This window comes from Octopus bimaculoides, chromosome 6, assembly GCF_001194135.2.
Source record: "Octopus bimaculoides isolate UCB-OBI-ISO-001 chromosome 6, ASM119413v2, whole genome shotgun sequence".
NCBI lineage: Eukaryota > Metazoa > Mollusca > Cephalopoda > Octopoda > Octopodidae > Octopus > Octopus bimaculoides.
The window spans coordinates 98,446,860-98,451,751 of NC_068986.1; the positions used below are offsets into that span (position 1 = coordinate 98,446,860).

General features: G+C 35.9%; 1 long non-coding RNA gene across 1 annotated transcript in view; it reads left to right on the forward strand.

The window, feature by feature from the left end:
- The window catches only part of LOC106870799 (uncharacterized), a 387,764-nt gene that overhangs the window by 24,200 nt on the left and 358,672 nt on the right, over positions 1–4,892 (forward strand). The gene's annotated exons all lie outside the window — the stretch shown is intronic.

Sequence of the window (4,892 nt, forward strand, 5' to 3'; positions counted from 1 at the left end):
TGTGTGTGTGTGTGTGTGTGTGTGTGTGTGTGTGTGTGTGTAGGGATTGAACAAAATAATGGAAAAATCTTATTTAATGTAATATATTATTAAATACAGAGTTGATCCACATTTTTCAGCAAACACACTTTCAATACATCGAGAGTAGATTTTGCTGGTACTCAACAGCTGTTAGAGGAATATTGAGCTGTTACTCAAATAAAACTTGCTTTTGCTTTTTCAGCGGCGACGGGGAAAGGAGGTCGATCCCCAATACACATTCCAAATTCTACCTTAAACGTTTGATTATATTCTGATAAAGTAGTTGGGGTAGGGGTGAGGGCTATCCAGCTGGTCTACTTTTGCGCTCTTTGTATCAATGTTCAGTAACATTAGTGCGAACTGGTACATTATTATTAGTGGGAGTCATTATGGAACAATATTTGTATTCTAAGATGGATATGATCTGCCGAAATACTCAGAAATGCTTCGAGTTAAGCTTCTATGTTCACCAGCTAAAGGGCTTAGAGAACTACGTGATATGACAGTAAATATCATCACGGAGCCACATCCATTTTTCATGGTGGTGCATTCAGGATTACAGATTACTACGGGATGTCTCCAGAATTAAACTCACCTCTACATGGGGAAAAAAGGTGAATGAATATTTATCAGAGATGACATTGTTCCAAGAGCCCTTGAGAACTTCTGATATTCGAGACACTATTTTCCAGTTTTACAATGTTGATGGGGGACAGTAATCTAGGATTTGCTGCTTTCCCATTGCAAACCTCTAGCCGTGAGGAGCTCACAGCGAAGGTTCTTGGCTGAGGCAGGGTTAGCATAGCGGTGGACTAATTTTGCTACCGCTTTAGCTACCATGGTTCAATGGTTTTTAAATACAATGCAGACAGAGAGACAGACAGACGGACAGACATACAGACAGACAGACAGATAGACAGGCAGACAAGCAGACGGACATTCAGACAGACAGACAGACAGATAGACAGACAGATACCATAGTGTGCAGCTGCAATTGTAGGCATTCAGACTGGGTGAGGGACATATTACAGTACACAACTGCTGGAAACAATGCGGGCAAAAGAAGAAAGTAGAAATTTTGTATCTGTGGTGTATCTACGTACATACAAACCATTGATAGAATCCAAATACAAGATTCCAAACCAAATGAATGCAGCATCGATACATAGGCATACAAATGCATGTACAACACACATACAGTGGAAGATGCATAGCGCGCGATTACACACACACACACACATATATACATGCATACACACACGCACACGCAAACACACACAAGCACACGCACACACAGTTTCAGGAGTACATACGTAGGTGCATACACGTTTTGAAGGGAAAAGATTCAGATAAAAGAAAGTTTGAATGAATGTACACTTTTTAGCACTCCCTCAGATAGAAAACAAACACTTCATACTCACATACATATATTCCGTGAAAGACGCTGATATTGATAGACAATAAAATAATAATGAAAGAACCACAAGATGGCAATCGTCAACGTGCAACGAATCACGGAATTATGGCGGTCTTTGTTTTAGATTTAAAGGAATTCAGATGAAATAAATCACATTTTGTATTGTAGCAAACAAAGACATCTGAAGCACTGACATTGAATGTAAAGACTATTACAACTGTATGAGATATAGAGCAAGTGCCGTTCACGTACAGCTGCAAGCATATTCCCCTGTTAACACCATATTCTAAAGGAAATTGTTGCAACAGAGCACCCGTAGAAGTGAAATGGGCCTTCATATCAGCTGGACAAACATCAGATAGACGATACAAAGAAAACAAGGATGGGTCATTCGGAGTTTTCTTTCCTCAGTCGAATTCCAGATTATCTTTGCAATTCCGGCTGGTTATGGGTGTACATAAATTGAGGCTATTTTGTTAGGTCTGCTTAACATGCATACTCAGCAATATTAAGCGTATATCAGACTTGGTGCAAAAGTGCCGAGTACAGGATATTCCTGTAGTGTATGCAGATAATAAGACCCAGCTGAGTGAAGGAATCCGCTATTAACTATTCAGTCATATATTTTATATAAAAATATTTACTAAGTGTAAATTCCAGCAGAGGAGGATAAAATATGAGTAACAAAGAGGTAACAAATTCATTACGGCCGTTAGAAAGAGTCGTTAGAAACAGCCGTAATGAATTGACACCCGTACCTCTTTGTTACTCACTTATATATATATATATATATATATATATATATGAATACCCCCAGTATTGCCCAAGCGACCCACCATTAGTTTCAGAAGTCATCCTACCAAATTCAGGATCATAAACTATGAATATACAGCAACACAATTTCTTTTCTTCAACTGGCCCTTCCCTATTTAACATTGTCCCACAACAGATCAAAGGGAAAAAGAATTCCATCAACTTTAAACGGAATCTGGACAAATTTCTTCAAGGAATATCAGATAAGCCACCTAAACCTGGATACAACTCACTCAACAAAAACTCCCTACGCGAATGGGCCATGATACCACAAAACTTTACTTAAAAATGATTTAGCTAATCCTTGGTATTCCCTGATGAATTATCCTTTATATTTTGTTTCTCCATATATAGCATTTCCTTTGAAGTGAGGAGCAGTTGTAGTTTACATCCTGCAAGTATTCATTTCTTTGTAATTGATTGTGACACAACGTCACTTTCTAGTAGCCATCGAATGTCGATTCGCTTTTAAATAAAGCAGTTAACTTCTTGCTGACATTGTTTGAGCACATGATGAATGCAATCCTGAAGTTGATGTAGTGAGCATATATAATCCTAGAGTTAAGTAAAATGAAATGTCCAGAAAACTACCTTTATTTTTGATTTGCTTCGACTGAGTGTACAGACTGAATCTGCATGCACTACTGGTAATCAAGAATCTGTCATCACGCTACAAGACCTCGCTGACGCCAATTAAAAATTGTCTACGTTTGGTTTTGAAGAGGAAGCCTACTAGCTCACTGATTTTCGCAACAGTGCGGCAGCCAATGCTCGCTTCAACATCATCTATTTTACCCTTCTTAATATAGCATAGGTTCTCACTAAATAAAATAGGAATGTTTTACACGCATTATCACCTACCTCAGCTATAAGCAACCTTCGGCTTGCGGGAATTTCTAAAAATTTGATTCATTTTCCTGTAGTACAGCCCGCTTGATAATGAACCATGCCTCATCGGCTTGCTCTCTGAAAACGTTTACCCATGCCTGTTCTATATATTGTCCCTTGTAGTGTATGTGTGTGCTCGTTCAAAGCAGATAATTTTTAGATGTATGTATAGGTGAATAATAATACTGGATGGCCGAGTGTTTTGAATCATGCTGGACTCTCTTGGTGTCGTTAAATGTGGTCATATTTTGGTGTCGATATTTTGTCTTAGTAAGCATATCTAGGTCATTATCGCTAGCTATATGGATCTACACTTGGTTGAGCTGCCGTACTTTTTATGTTCTTTCACTGTAATAAACGCTGATTATTTTTTACGAGATATTTTGCCTAAGATATTTCTGTTTCTCACTCTAGATTATGATTCTATGCCGATATCATTATATATGATTCTGTTGGGTTTTTTTACCGTGTTTATGCGAGTTTCATTGTTTATTGGTATAGACTTCTTTTCTTATCAGCGAATTTAAATACCTTTCCTGAAGAATTTATGGCATTTACTTTTCTGTTAGTCGTATTTTGGAGTTCTTGGTTCTTGTTCTAAAATCCATTTGATTTTATTACACTAAAATATTTTCTAATGCGTCAACGTTACTGTTCTCTTCTGCTCTGGGTATTTCTGGAATGTTATAATATGTAATAAAACGTCTTAGTTTCTCTTGTAATTATTTTCTCTTTCAAATAGCATTCCACTTCGATAAATTTAAAACACAAATAATCATGTATTTTTACTGTCATATAGCCATGTGGTTAAAACGTTCGTTTGATAATCACGTGAATTTGAAGTTCGATTTCACTACAGGTAACCTTTGGCAACTCTCCGATAACCATATAAACGAGTTGGCAATAATTGAGAAGTAAGTATATGCAAATCGTTGTTTTCAACTCTCTCAAACTCGCTCTCTTATCTTAAAACGTATTTCCCTCCCGTAAATTTCGCTAACGTCTCAACCACAAAGACTGACTTGCGAAGAGAAATACATTATCAGTAAAAGTAAAATGCAACAATATTATAATTTAAATATTTTAGTTGGAGTTTTAAATTATGTCAGATTTTGGAGAAATAATATATAGCTTACTGAACACGCTATTATATAAGTCAAAGCTAAATCGAGATATTCAATCAACATCAAGGGAAAAATAACTATGTCGACTTCAGAATTCAATTTCGAAAGGAAATTTGCGTAATAAATTATTTTATTAATGGAAGTCCGTCACAACAAGAAATATGAATGTGTAAAAATGCACGCATATATATATATATACATATGCTTGTTAGTTTTTGTGTGTGTATGTTTGTATATATATATATATGCACATACACACACACACACACACACACACACACTCATGTGTGTGTGAGAGAGAGACAGCGCGTATAAGTTATTAAATTGTTTATTTAATGAGATTATGTAACTATGTACACAAAACATGAACGTAATGAGGAACACAATGATGGTAGAATCAATATAATATTTATTATTTAATAATTGTATACTCTTTATACGATGCATTGTAAGAATGGTTACAGCGTCGGATAAATGGCTCGTCAAGGTCGACTTTGTCTTTTATCCTTCCTCTCAGAATTGATGCTCTTGTACCTATATTAGAAATAATTACTAAAAATTATACAGAATTGTACTTGGAAGATAAAATACTCCTAATATATATATATATATATATATATATATATATA